Source organism: Belonocnema kinseyi, chromosome 5 (assembly GCF_010883055.1).
Source record: "Belonocnema kinseyi isolate 2016_QV_RU_SX_M_011 chromosome 5, B_treatae_v1, whole genome shotgun sequence".
Lineage (NCBI taxonomy): Eukaryota > Metazoa > Arthropoda > Insecta > Hymenoptera > Cynipidae > Belonocnema > Belonocnema kinseyi.
In genome coordinates, this window is record NC_046661.1 from 50,536,896 (window position 1) to 50,552,812 (window position 15,917).

Here is a 15,917-nt window from a genome sequence, read left to right on the forward strand (position 1 = left end):
GTCACTACACCAGAAAATGTCGAAAAAATCCATGATATGATGTTGAATGATCCCAAAGTGAAATTGAGAGAGGTAGCTATTGCTGTAGGCATATCATTGGAACATGTGGGCAAGATCGTGCATTCAGTTTTGGGCATGAAGAAGCTCTGCGCGCGATGGGTGCCGCGTTTGCTCACAGTCGACCAAAAACGAATTCGTGTGACAACTTCCCAGCAGAATTTGGCATTATTTGCGCGTAAGCCGACCGAGTTTTTGCGCCGATTCATAACCATGGATGAAACCTGGATCCACTACTACACTCCTGAGTCAACGCAACAGGCAAAACAGTGGGTTCCACCGGGCCAAAGTACTCCGAAGCGTCCAAAAACGCAACAATGGGTCGGTAAGGTTATGGCCTCCGTATTTTGGGATGCACATGGCATAATATTCGTGGACTATATTGAAAAAGGTAAAACCATAACCGGAGCATACTATTCATCATTATTCAACCGTTTGAAAATCGAAATCGCCGAAAAACGACCGCATTTGAAGAAGAAAAAACCGCTTTATCATCACGACAATACGCCTGTTCATTCATGCTTAGTTGCACAAGCAAAATTGCATGAAATCGGCTTCGAATTGGTTCCTCAGCCACCGTATTCATCAGACCTGGCCCCCAGCGACTATTACTTGTTCCCTAACCTGAAGAGATGGCTCACCGGTAAGCATTTTTACTCAAATGAGGAACTGATAGCTGAAACTGAGGCGTATTTTGGAGACCTTCCGATCGAGTACTTTTCGTACGGTATCAAAAATTTTGAAAATCTTTGGACTCGCTGTATCGACCTAAAAGGAGAGTATGTTGAAAAATAAAACCGACTTTGGCCAAAAAAAACGTCTCCGTGTTTCATTTTTCAGGGACTTATCAGACTGCCTAGTATTAACCAAAGCATAACACTTCCAATTGTAAATATGCGTACCTAGAAGGCACCGCACATCAACGATTTCTGCTAAATAATAACATCTTGAAACACTTACGTTTGTTAACATAAATTAATTTTGATCTTACTTTAACTTGAAAATGGATCAAAAGTGGAAAATTTGAGATAAAACTTCAACATACTAGAATAATTGTAAGAGAATATTGTTAAAAGTAAGAATAAATTGTTTGAAACCTACGTTTATTAACTTAAATTAATTATTAATAACTTGTTCAAACAATTAAGTTTGGTAACTTTAATGAATTATTAATCCACTATAATTTAAAAGTGGAAGGAAAGTGGAAAATTTTTCGACACGAGAAGTTGATTATGATGCATGACAACGCGAGGCCCAATCTTGCGAAACCTCTAAAAAATTACCTGGAAGCAGTGAAATGGGAAATCGTAACCCACCCGCCCTACTCTCCAGACATCGCCACGTTGGATTTCCATCTGCTCCGGTCAATGTGCTCAGCTCTTTGCTGAGAAATGTAAATAAGAACTTCCCGCGAATGCTGTTTTTTTTAATGAAGTTGACATTTTTTACATGGAAAAATAAAATGTTGCTTTACCTGAGAATGAATGTCAACTACTGCTTGTTAGAGCTCACATATAGCCTTCAAAAATCCTGGACCATTGTTTGACCAAACATGACAATGGCATCTCGTGCGAAACCTTTTAGAAAAGGGTGGAAACTTATTCCTATACCCAATATGAAAATTTTTCCAATCTATCAATAATTTTATTTAAATTTTCGTTTTGGTGGGCGAAAGCGGCTTATAATATTTTATTATAAACTAACACAAATTGTTTCCCTTGATAGCCATTCCATATAAGAGATAAAAAATACCATGCACAATATCCAAAAAGTAGATAATCTATCAAATTATAAGATGCATTGTACTTGCTTTTCCCTGAGGATAGTAATAAATTTTGTTATGTTCCAAAAAACAACAGGCAGGTTACTCAACGTTGCCATAAGTTTGAGTAACTTCATTTCTGCCGTCCTGATGAAGAAACTGTATCTGTAACGTGTTTTTTATATCGTTGGATTCGTTATGAAAAGAAGAATTTACCTATGCTAACCGTTATTAAATGTTGTAATTAAATCTCAAGATGAATAGGTTTCGATTCGAAAATAAACCTTTGCAGATGTATTTTTTATTATTAGGAACTCAGACTTTCTGCAGGCCGAGTTCCTGATATCGAATTTACAGGATTCGAGGGCAGCTCTGAATCGCTAATCCTTGTAAAAATAACATCTACATTTTGTAAATTTATACAAATTTACAAAATGTAAATTTTTTTATTATTATTTTGTTTTAACATTCATTTAGTTAAATTCCTTCCATTTGAAAAAAGTGAAAGGTAATATTGACTCTTAATGTTTTTAAATTAAATTATAATTTGAAAATATTAATGCGGCAAATTTGTGAGGAAAAAATAAAATCCATTTAAATACTCTTTAATCCTTTAATAGACGAATTATTTCCACCCACTTCCTATCCAAAATAATAGAAAAAAATGCCATAAATCGCACTCCACTCAAAACCACCCTTAAGTTAGAAAATGAAGTTGGAGAACTCTTGATGGGAATATTTGCACTTGAAGTATTTCAGAACATCCACAGGACTCACCTCCAACCAGAGAAGAAACTTCGCATGTATTTGAGGGGTTATATTTTCATCCCTTAGTACAAACAGCATATAGAAAACTTGTTTTCTCATCAGAGAAAAAATCAAATGAATTTGTTGAAAATATGCCCTGTGGAAGCCTATTTATCTATTTAGAGGGTGAAAACTACCCCTAAATTGAGCTCAGGAGGGTGTAGATATATTTTTAGGTTCTTGTCGTAAGAAGCATTTTCAAGTGCCTTCGCAAACCAATTTTGATCGAATTTGGATGAAAATTCAAGTTTACACCTGAATAAGGGGTACAAACCACCCCCGAAATCGAATCCTAAGGACTTAATTTTTTGTCTTCCTTTCTTAAATCTTTCGTATGGTCTTCATCATGGGATTTTCCTTTTTCACGAATAGCCATATTTTTTGTGTACCGCTGCGACTATATTCGCAATATAATTACAAAAATTACCTCGAAAACAGGGTGCTTTTTGGAGTTACAGTTAATAGATTTCGAAGAGGGTGAATGAATTTTTATACTTTCTAAAAACTAGAAGCACGTAGGTAGCTTATGCCGAGTGAATACAAAGCTATCTCAATTTTTGACAGAGTTATGGATTTTTGAACACGTATTTGGGACATATATGCTTAAAGTATATTGAATATATTGAATGTAACTAAATTGTGAATTATTTTCAACATTATTTTATTATACATTAATTTTCTGACAATTTTCTGACAATCCTCACAGAAAAAAACTAGTGTATCTATTTGAACCAATTTTTGGTTCCAAAAGAGCTGCAACAAAAAGCAACCTCTCTTGTTGAAAAAGAATCCCAAATGGTAAATGGTTTCTAAATGAACTTAAGGTATGGCTTCAAACGAATCCAATAAAGCCCTTTTTGTCACTTCTGCCTTAAATCACTTCGAACAATTTACAAGTTAATAATGTTAATAGTCTTATTTCGACTCCATTGGCACTGGAAAATTCTCAAAAAGATTATTTTTTGATAAAATCATATCTACGTAGTAGAGAGGGGTTGATTTTAGATGTGAAGGGTTGGAGCCCAAAAATCAGAGAGGATATTTTCAAAGAGCCCAAAAATCCGAAACTCCATTGACACTGGAAAATCCTCAAAAAGCTTGTTTTTTTGACAAAGTCATATCTACGAGGTAGAGAGGGGCTAATTTGAGACGTCAAGGGTTAGAGCCTCAAAATCGGAGTGGGTATTTTCGAGGAGCCTAAAAATCAGTGACTTCATTAACACTGTAAAAATTTCAAAAACATGATTTTTTCAATTCTCATATCTGCTTGGTAGAGAGCGGTAGATTTTAGACGTTAAGCGATGGAGCCCAAAAATCGGAGTGGGTATTTTCGAGAAGCCACACAGATCAAAGACTCCATTGACACTGGAAAATTCTCAAAAATATTATTTTTTGACAAACTCATATCTGCGTGGTAGAGAGGGACTGATTCTAGACGTCAAGGGTTGAAGCCTAAAAATTACAGTGGGCATTTTCGAGTAGCCTACAAATCTAAGACACCGTTGACACTGGAAAACTTTCAAACAGATTCTTTTTTTCAATTTTCATATCTGGGATGTAGAGAGCGGTAGAATTTAGATTTTAAGGGATGGAGCCCAATAATCGAAGTGGGTATTTTTGAGAAGCCGAAAAACCAGAGACTCCATTGACACTGGAAAATTCTTAAAAGATTATTTTTTGACAATGTCATATCTACGTGATAGAGAGGGCTTGATTTTAGACGCTAAGGGTTGGAGCCAAAAATTCCGACTGGGTATTTTTGAGGAGCCTAAAAATCAGAGACTCCAATGACACTAGAAAATTCTCGAAAAGATTACTTTTGACAATATCATATCTCCGTGGTAGAGAAAGCTTGATTTTAGACGCTAAGGGATGGAACCCAAAAATTAGAGACTCCATTGACACTGAAAAACACTCAAAGAGATTATTTTTTGACTAAGTCATATCTACGTAGTAGAGAGAGCTTGATTTTAGATATTAGGAGCTCAAAAAACAAAGTGGGTATTTTCAAGGAGCACAAAAAACAGAGACTCCATTGACAATGGAAAATTCTCAAGAAGCTTGTTTTTTGACAGATTCATATCAACGTGATAGAGTGGGGCTGATTGGAGACGTCAAGAGATGGAGCCCAAAAATCAGAGAGGGTATTTTCAAGGAGCCCAAAAATCAGAGACTTCATTGACACTGGAAAATTCTCAAAAAATTTATTTTTTTACAATTTCATATCTACAAGGTGGAGAGGGGTTAATTTAGACGGTAAGCGTTGCAGCCTAAAAATCGGAGAGGGTATTTTTGAAGAGCCTAAAAGTGAGAGATTCAATTGACACTGGAAAAATCTCTGAAATATTATGTTTTTACAATTTCGTATCTACGTGGTAGACAGTGGTTGATTTTAGACTTTGCAGTTTTGCGCCCAAAAAGCGGATTGAGTATTTTCAAAGAGCCCAAAAACCAGAGACTCCATTGACACTGGAAAATTCTTAAAAGATTATTTTTTGACAATGTCATATCTACGTGATAGAGAGGGGTTGAATTTATACGTTAAGGATTGAAGCCTAAAAAGCGGAGAGTTTTTTTTTGAGAAGCCAAAAAAGCATAGACTTCATTGACACTAACGAATTCACAAAAAGATTATTTTGGAACAATTTCATATCTACGTAGTATAGAGGGTTTTATATTAGACGCTAAGAGTTGGCGCCCAAAAGTCGGACTGGGTATTTTCGCGGAGCCCAAAAATCAGACTCTATTAGCACTGGAAAATTCTCAAAAAGATTATTTTTTTACAATTTCATATCTATGTGTTAGAGAATGGTTGACTTTAGATGTTAAGGGCTGGAGCCCAAAAATCAGACTCGATTGACACTGGAAAATTCTCAAGAAGATTACTTTTGACAATGTCATATCTACGTGGTAGAGAAGGCTTGATTTTAGACGCTAAGGGTTGGGGAACAAAATTCGGACTGGGTATTTTGAGGAGCCCAAAAATCTCAGACTTTATTGACACTAGAATATTCTTTAAAATACTATTTTGTGACAATTTTATATCTACGTGGTATAGAGTGTTTGATTTTAAGGTTTAAGGGTTGGAGCCCAACAATCGGACTCGTTCTTCTCGAAGAGCCTAAAAATCAGAGACACTATTGAGAATAGAAAATCTCGAAAAGCTTATGTTTTGGCAAAGTCATATCTTCGTTGTAGAGAAGGCTTGAGTTTAAACGTTAAGGGTTTGTGTCCAAAAAGTGGAGTGGATATTAGAAATAATCTTTTTCGGAATTTTACAGCGTTATTACACGGAAAAAAATTTGGCGTTTTAGCACATAGCGGTGGTTTTTCTGAATTTTTATTTGGTGCATTCGAGAGCCTAAAATAAGTCTAAAATCTTCTGCATTTTGTGTTTAGCAGATTTTATTTTTCGCAAAAGGGTGGTTTTTTGAAAATAGAGGTTGATTTATTTATTACTTTTTTCATTACAGGGGGTATTTTTTTAAACAAGGGTCGATTTTATAAAAGCGATTCATAGCTCACTGTGAAGAAAAAAAAATATCAAAAAATCTAACCTCGTCATGTTTTTTAATTTAATGATTTTTGTAGAGGCGCCGCGGAGTTCCCGGCAAGCTAGCGCCACCCTGTTTTCTCGAAATCTAATAGAGCAAAAAAAATATTCTTTTGTGAAAATAGACTAATAATAGTAAAAAAGTATGCATTGTATTACATTTTGTTTTTCCTAAGTGGAGCCGCTGAATAGTCTGATCTCAAAAAGATTTATATTGGAGTCAAGTCAGTGTCGGCCTTTGGGGTGGACGAACTGGTCTGTCGCCCAGGGCGCTGCGTCTAGGGGGGCGCCGAAATTAGGATTAAGAAAATTCATTTCCGAAACAATTATATAAAATCATTATTCTTATCACGAGAACCTGTTCAGATTCTTTAAGTTTTTTGTCCTTAAATCAAAGAAAAGATTTCAAAGACTGATTTGTATGAATTTGAGATTTTTTCTACAACTTTCCTAGACCATGCCACAAGTTAAATTCGGGATGCCAAATTCGGGATGCCAAATTCGGGAAATTCTTGAATTTTTTTTTTAAACGTTTAATTATATTTAAATATTTATTTTATATAAAATTTTATATAAAAAATTTTTAAGGTTTAATTCAATAAGCTTTGCAACATCTTTTTAAAAAGTTTCTCGATCAATTTTTGTACGAGTAGCCACATTTCAAAGTCAACAGCGATTTTAAATAGTACTTTCACAGATCGTTCTGACAGTTTCCGACGAGTGTAATATATTTCTGAATGCACTGAATGTCTAACGCGGGTGCCTATCGTACCTAATTTGAGTGATTCATAGAGCTTTAAACTTAAGTTAAAGGCATTAATGTGACCTATTCTATGTGACGTAGTTCTACTGATTTTTCCCCCAGTGAACCTACTTACGAATAGTATTTTGGTATCCGGTTCAGAAAATTGCAAACGAGAACTTCGCGCAGTAGAGGATTTTCAAAAAAGTGCAAAGTGGTTCAAAAATATCTTCTAATAGCTGGTAAGTACGAATATAAATACGTATAAGTAAATAAAAGAGAATTAGAGTGCACATGATACGTCAAAGCTTTCGAATTTTGGATAACTCTAATGCAAAGTATCGTTCGTTACTGTACATTAGATAACTACTGTATATCCTTAATATTAAATTACCCTACCATTTATCATTATTTTTTTATATTTTAGAACAGTCAATGGGCGCGATCTTATCAAAGAAGAAAGTACTGGTAGCAAAGCATCTTTTTATTTATGATGCAGCAAAATCAAGCGATGCAACTATTTTTGTTTTTGAGGTAATCCAGCAGATCTATGTTCTGTTTTGTAGGTCATCTCAGCTATGTGAACTCCTGATATATTATGTGGCATACTTGACTTTAAAAAATCTATGCCCCACTCATGAGGAAGGCAAAATCGAAAGTCCAAAGCCATTTCGATATGAGCCAACAATATCAGTGCATCATTAGTAGCTCTTTCTAATGATAGAGATTACGATTTAGATATTCGCCATGAAGCTCTTACAGTTTCAAATATAATCAAGGATTTTAAATTTATTGCAGAAATGATTGTATGTTATGACATCTTATTTTAAGTAAATATTGTCAACAAAGCAATATAAAAATAGTCTCCGGATCTGTCAGATTTATCAGCAGAACTATCGAAACATGGGTTTGGAAAACATTATGATATGTGCAAAAGAAATATCAGATAATAGCAAATAGCACGGATGCATGGAAAAGAAAGTGACATTAATGAGAGATCTCGGCGATTAGTTAAGTGATTTAAAACCAGAAGATATATCAAGACCCATACATGCATTTAATTTTTTGGATAAAACCAATTTGCATGACACTTTTTCTTAAGTATCGGTAGCTTTGCGCATTTTTTAACTACTCCTGTCATAGTGGAATCCGCAGAAAGAAGATTCTCAAAGTTGAAACTAATTAAGACATACTTCAGATCGACTGTCTCAAATGATAGATTAATCACTCTCGCGATTCTATCAATTCAGAATTATATTTCAAGTTTAATAGATTTTTATAATGTTACTTAAGAGTTTGCGAGAGCTTAAGTCCGAAAAGTGAGATTTATTTGATAATTCATGATACACAGTACCACCAATTGGCATTGAAATTATGTGGAACCTTCCAGATTCAATCATGTATGTATGGAATGCATGTTTATGTACATAGTATGTATGTAATAATTTTACATATGTATAATAAGCTTTATATAATAATGTTCGGGGGGGGGGGGGGGGGGCAAACTTTATTTTTGCCCAGGGCGCCAAAACTCCTAAGTCCGGTCCTGAATCTCAGTTCTAAATGAAACCAACTTTCACTTGAGCCGAAAAATTGTCGAACCCTTACTTTTTTCTGTGCTAACTCATCAGCACATCCGCGAAGATGTGTTTTTTAGTCAGAATTCTCTAAGACTTTGCGCATTATTATCTAGCACATCTACAAGTTTGCATCTGAAATAATTTAAATGAACTGTTTTTTATCTATTTAATAGGGAACGTGCGATTTACGTGCGTTTCATTGAACATCTCAATTCGCTCGAAATACAGCTGTACAGTTTCTTTATCAGGACTGCTGAATTTGCTATAAAATAATAACATAATTTATAAATAATTACTTTCTAAAATGTTTTCCTTTTAAGCACTTTCTCTTATTCCTTTTATGAGTGAGCTACTTAGTCTGACATTGGGCATTAAAGCCGCTCACACTTCAAGGGATTATAAATAGTTATTTATGAATTATATGTATACTTCATCGTACGAAAGAGCGTAACAGAGAGATTACACATTTAAAGTATTTTTAAATTCCTTCTTTCACTATATTTTTAAATAAACCTATATAAAACAAGCCACTTAACTCATTTTCCGGTAACTAATTTATATTAATCTGCACGAAAAATCCTGTCGAGACTTTTAACTGGGATGTAAAAGAAATCCCGAATCCACATATCAAATCAATATTCTTCAGTTATACTTTTGAAATGATATCACTATACCCGTAAACTGATCCTTAATTGTTGTTTCACGTTGGTTTACACAGCCAACTCTATTATTATCTATGATCGATTAATTTGATCCAAAAATGAGTATTCTGGTTTATTCGCATGAAAGCAAAAATGCATTATCACAACCCTCTTGCAATCCATTTTGGAGCGATACCTCGCGGTGGATTCTGGACACGAAATAGTATACCTACTTGTCGAAAGGGGGGGTGCGACGGACAAGGGAAAATCCCGTGGGTAATGTTGGCAGCGTGAAACGTCAAACGGGACTTGCGCATCCAGGAAAGGTGGATAGAGCATTCGATGGCCGGTGTGATAGTATACTATACCAGCTTGTGTAAGCGTCGTGTGGAAAGGGGGGGGGGGGCGAACTCTCAAGGGGATCGAGAGCTATCGAAGCATCGTGGGGAGAGCCTATGGCATCGATTTTTCGAGAGGAACAGGGTCAGATGGCAAAATAAATTACCGTCAAATTACGGGAACCAGAGCTCCAAAGCCGAAAAGAGGTCGGTTATTGGCCGAAGCGTGGGTCTTTCCCGGTTTAATTGTAGTCGACTAAATCCCCGAGGAATGCCCACCCGTCATCGCAATGCTGCGAAAGGTCAATTTAATTACGTGTGTGATATTTGGACAGTATGGCAAACTTTTTTTAATATTCTAGAATCTAGACTACAGTAGCAGATATAAAACACCTCCCTGGCAAAAGTTTCGGTATGGAATCATTCCGAACGAATCTGAACTATTCCAAATCATCCTAATCCACATTTCAATCCTATTCAATCGGTGTGTGCAATACGAATATATTCGAATATATTAGAACTGGGTTTCATCCAGATTGAAAGCACAAAATCAAATATGTGTCTGAATTGAACTTGGTTTGGTTCACGGTTTCAAAGTTAATTTTTATTAACTTTTGTAAATTAAAATTTTTATGCAAACAGTTTTGCCCCCTTAATTTCTACCTTAATACACATAAGAGCTTTTAATTAATCACTCAATGTTCATTACTAAGTACTAATCTCATACCTAATCTGTTACGAATTATGAGGTAGACTCTATTTATTTTAGTTACTTTCTAGATTTAGTTATAAGACTAATCAAGTATGGGGCCATTCATAAAATACGTGATACATTTTTCAGAAACTTCTGAACCCCTCCACCCCGTGCGTAATACTTTTTGCATTGTTTTTAACTTGGAGAATGACACTTCAGCAGACCCCCCCCCCCACGTATCACGTATTTTGTGGATGACCCCTATATTACCGATCAGTGCTTGTATAAATTAGTAGTCACCTTGTATTATCCTGTTTCTACAGGGCTATTTAGCTCTAGGGACTTTTATTTAATAAATACAAAAATATAATTCTGAATCAGTACAGAAAATTAACTTTCTCGCACTCTGGCACATGCGCTATTTGGTCAGGTGTGGTCAACTAATCGCGTTTAAAGAAAAATACTGAAAAAAAGTTTGGTGCAAAGGTTTTAGAGCCACAAAAATAATACCTTGTTTGTTCTGGGACGGAACAATAACAACCTTGTTCCAATTTTCAAAGTTCACTTACTTTCCGAACAAAACCAATAATGAATTAAGTGTTTGTCTTTTAAGAACTAGAAACGGCTATCATATTTTACGAAGTTTTAAAAATTAAGTGAGGTCAAAAAAAAAATTTTGGCCAATTTGTTTATTGTATGAAAACTTTTGGCATTAAATGTACATTGCCGTAAAAGAATTTTTTTCGAAATATTATTTTTTAATGCAATAATTAGAAAAAAATGTAGTTAAAATTGAAAAGCAGGAATAATTTGCTTCACACTTTTATTATGAATATTTCTTTAAATTATTATCATTTAATAAAAACAAATATTTTTTACTTTTTTCGGATTTTTGGCAAAAGAGTATGTCATATTATCATATCGTAATTTTGAACTTTAATTTCCTCGAAACAAAATAATTTCTTTTGTTATTAAATATTTTTTATTCTCATTCAGCATCCGCAACTCCATATCACAGGAGTAAGTTCTTCTTTTTATTAAAAACGAAAATTCTATTTTTAAGCGAAACTTGATTTTGAAACCAATTGAACTTTTGATATAAAAATTCTTGGTTTATTTTCTTAGAATTGGTTAAATTTGTTACATTAAACATTATTTACGACCTATTCAAAAACTCAATGATCTCAGCAGCATATGTTTTTACCTTTTTTCTGAAAATTGCATTCATCAGCGCTTAAGCTCCAGAATGAACTTCAGTTTCATCTTTTAATAGTAATTTCGATTTAAAAAAATGTTTTTGCGCTCTTTTGAAAAATTTCCATTTTGTTACTGGACTAGTTTTGCCGTACAAATTAAATAGACACTCATGTCTGTTCACGGAGAAAATCAACGAGAAAGATATTTTCTCGAAAAAGTATTACGGAATTAATTTTGTATTAATGTTTAAACATCATTCATACAAACTGATGAATATATTTCTCATTCTGTGAAAAATATTGACATTTTTTTTTATTGCGATAACAAAACGAGTTCGCGATTCTTCATATAATATTATAGAAGCACGTAGAATTTTAATTTCCATCCATTTTCAGAGTTTCCTAGCCAATTGCAGTCAGTGCACGCGTCGAACTTTTTCCCCGTCTATAGGATCGGTTAGAATCATATATGATGGGATTTAATTAGATGCAAACGGATATAATCTGTCCAATCAGTCTGTTGAGGTTCATGTAGTTGGGCCTTTCGATATCCAAATTACGACGGCCGAATAGAATTTCTAGTCTAGAGCAAACTAATGGGAGCCCTATCCGGCTCTAGCAGAAAATTTCTTGCTTTGATTAAGTAAAAAAAATGTATTAGGATGATATATTAATATATTAATTAATTAAATTGAAATATATGCACTTAGATCAGAAATAAATATACTTTAATGTTTTATTTTTGAAGTTTTAGTTCACGTTGTATTACAAAATGAATTTAAAGAACTGGTTTAAAGATTGATCTAAAATCTTGTTAAAAAAAGAAGACAACGACCAAATTTGGACCACAACGAACAAACAAAAACAAAAAAATTCTATTGTAATCTGAAAAATTAAAAAAAAATAAAATAAAAATTAATTTAATAATAACCTGTTCGTGGGTGCTGTCAATTTCTACCTATTAAATTTTTCTTGCCTTGATAAGGGTACTGTTTGAGTACCGAAACGTTGGTAATGCAATTTTATTTATGTTTCTTTATTTTTTATTTTGAATATTATTTTATTGTAATTTGATGATAATAAAAATAAAAAGACGAAAGAAAGAAAAAAAGAAGGAACGGGATGTGATTGGCTGCCTTCTCATTTTTCTTTCCTCTTTTTTATTTTTCTCCGAAAATTAATTTTTTTTCCAAATGTTTCAGATTACAATAGGATTTTTTTGTATTTTCGATCAAAAGTAATTTTGTACAATAATACAATTTAGTACACGTTTCTTTTAATTGCTTTAAAATTAATTGCTTATATCGAAAATCCCGTTCTCCTTTCTTTGAAAAATATCATAAGTTCTAATAAGGCCTCAGAAATTATAAAAATTAATTTCTTTACTATAAAGTATCTTTGACTGAATTTATATGTTTCTGAAAATTAACCTTCTGATGTTTTTTTTCAATGTTTAAATTCAATAAAATAATTTTAAATTTTTCAATAAATATAGGATTTTACAAATTTTATGCTTAAAAAAGTTTTTTTTGCGAAAAAATACTAAGTCAGTTAAAAAATTTGAGATTTTGTTATCCCCAAAATGATCAATTATAAGGAAATGAAATTCAATACCCGTATAAGACATAAATTTAAAGACAATTCCCAGATTATCCTATTTTTGTTTCAATTCCTGGGCAATAAAATTCCCGGATTTCATCAAATTCCCGCACATTAGACAAGCTACAGATAGGATATTATAAGATATAATAGGGTGGAAAAGGAGAGGTGCAAGAGGAGGGAGGAATTTGAACGACTTAATTAAAGACTTAAGAAGCTACGAAACCATTTTTGTAAGCCCATGTTGCCTCTCGTGTAGAAATTGCCTAACTTATTCCCAAGTTCCGATCTGGGCCGATCGGATTTTCCACATGTGGCCGCAAGGGTGCATATGGTGTGGCTTGCATCGGAACCACGTCTTGTCATGGTAGGTTAGACAAGATTATATCAAGTGTTCTGTGATTGTCGTGATATTGTTTTGTTCACATCGAACTTAAAATGAAAAAAGCAAAAGTACATTGTGAGTTCGGAAGCACAGAATTGTTAGTACGATGTCTTATATCCGCAATGAAGACGATGATAAACTTCCGAAAAGCGTTCACCTCCGTTTAATTCCAAACTTCGTATATCTATGTATTTTGACGCGCTGACCACAAATATGACAGTAAAAATACCCACAAATTTAATTTTCAAGATCAAAAACCCCAAAAAACTATCAAAATTTCATGTTTTTATGCTTATTTCAATCAATAATAGCAATTTACAAAAAGTTTTAGATGAAAGTTGTAGAACTTTTCAATAACACAAATGTTATATTGATCTGTTCATATCCTACGCCTAATGGTTTTCGAGAAAAATACGATAAATATGAAAAATTACAGAAATACTGGAAAATGCGTAGCAGTTTGACCTCAATTGTATGAAAAAAATATAAAAATTATAACATTATAACAACAATATGTATGTTTTTAAAATCTAATCATTATTACCTGTTTTTTAAATATTTTTAAAAGATTCTTCAGATATTTATATTTTCAAGGTCGAATGTCACACATTGCGAAATTAGTGACTTTTGAGATTAGGCACGTCCGACTTCATTTTGTTCCTTTTAAACTGCACGGAAATAATTTCCATTCCTATAGTTGTACGTCAAGTTTCAATGTATTCACATTATTTGAAAACATTACTTCATACAAAGTATATGAATTCACGGATTAGCAACATTATAGATTAAATGCTTTTAATATTTTATCGACCATAACCTCACTTTTAAAATCTCATTCCAAGTGCCCCATGTGCTTTAGTGAAACAATAGAATCCCAAAAGCATATTAAAAAGATTCATAAATATTTATAATTAAAATCCATTTATGCCATATATGGGCCAGATCGAGCCCTCATTTTGGACGCCCAGAACTGGGCCCTCTCGGGTAGGGCGTTTAATTTACGGCCTGGCGCTAGAAAGATTATCCTATCAAGGCCACATTTTTTCGAGCGGGGCCCGACCGGTGCCCCACAAAAATTTCTGCACGGGTACTTTAACTAAGCTTTTATTTATTTTTCTCCAAAACGGTCATTTATTCGTAAAAAGTCCCGAAATGGAAAAGCTCTAATTTTCCTTGATCTGCATACACCCGTGTAGAAATTTCCAGATCGACAATCCTGATCGGAAAACCCGATAGGTGCCCGATCGGTACCCGATCAGTCTCATTATAATCCATTTATGAACTTCGTGAATAAACTCGAAACTAGTAAATGTTCCTTTCCTTTCAACGGCCACCTCAATTTTTAGAATTTCCAATAAAGGTTTCAATGTTGCTTAGAGCCTCCGTGGTTTTAAATTTAGCACAAATAACAGCTGCAAAAGAAGATATAAGTTGCCAGAAAAAGGTGGGTCCTTGTGTAAAAAAAATGTTCAATAACCAGAAATATTTTTTGTTCATAATTTTAATTTCTTGCTCCATTTATTAACATATTTCTGTAAACAAATGAAATTTTCTGTCAATTGTTTTTACTATGATTCATTCATTTCGATCTAATGGACATTTTAAAAAATTGACATGATTTTATTAATAATATACAATATAAATGTTTTTTTGCAGTTTATACTGCGCGCGAATAGCAACTAATTAGATGCCGAGTGAAATTTTACAGGACGGGTGAATGAAGAAATCTCTAGCTCGAGGCACCGGAACGGAGTTCGGCCGTGTTTCCTCACTCTCTCCTCCTACGTTTCACGCGCCGGAACTTGAGTTCAAGTTTTCCGGTCTATTGTCCTGCGCTGCAGAATTTTCGATTAATAACTGATAAATTGAATTTTTAAATTTCTTGCAAATTTGAACGTACCCAGGGCGCGAGCTTGCCGAATATTGAGCTTCGCGTTCGTTTAATAATTATTTGCACTTAGAATGCTTGAATGAAACTTTATCAAAAAATCTCATCGTGCCACTCACGCTACGCTCTCGATTGTTGTCTAACATTTTTAAATGTATATTGATTTTCTGAATTACCTTATTATAAAAAGCTACAATCCTTTCTTCCGATATTCTTCTTTACCTCGCTTTGTTATGTTGAAAATTTTACGTATCTCGCTTCTTTTGGCGTAAAATGGAATTTTTTTCTATTTTTGTATATCAATTTAAAAAAATAAAGGAAAAGCAAAGAGTTCTTCCAAAAAGTAGTTTAAACAAATGATGTAGGAATTTTTAACGCTAAAATTCCTTAAAAATTTGTTTATTATATTTCGCGTCATTTGGCTCAAAATTTGAATCCTCTATTTTTTGATAAAAAAAATTACAACTTCTTTAAAAAAAATTGTTTAAATAAGTCTTGTAGGATGTTTCAAGAGATGCAGCTCCTTTTTGAATTTTTTCCGCATGTAACGACTCTCTCGGTTCCAGTTCTACTTCCCCCCTCTCCTAACCCTCCCTTATTAACTGAAGTTTTTGGTGGGACTGACGTTAGAACTACAATCTCCACCATATGACGATTTGATACTTAACTTTGACA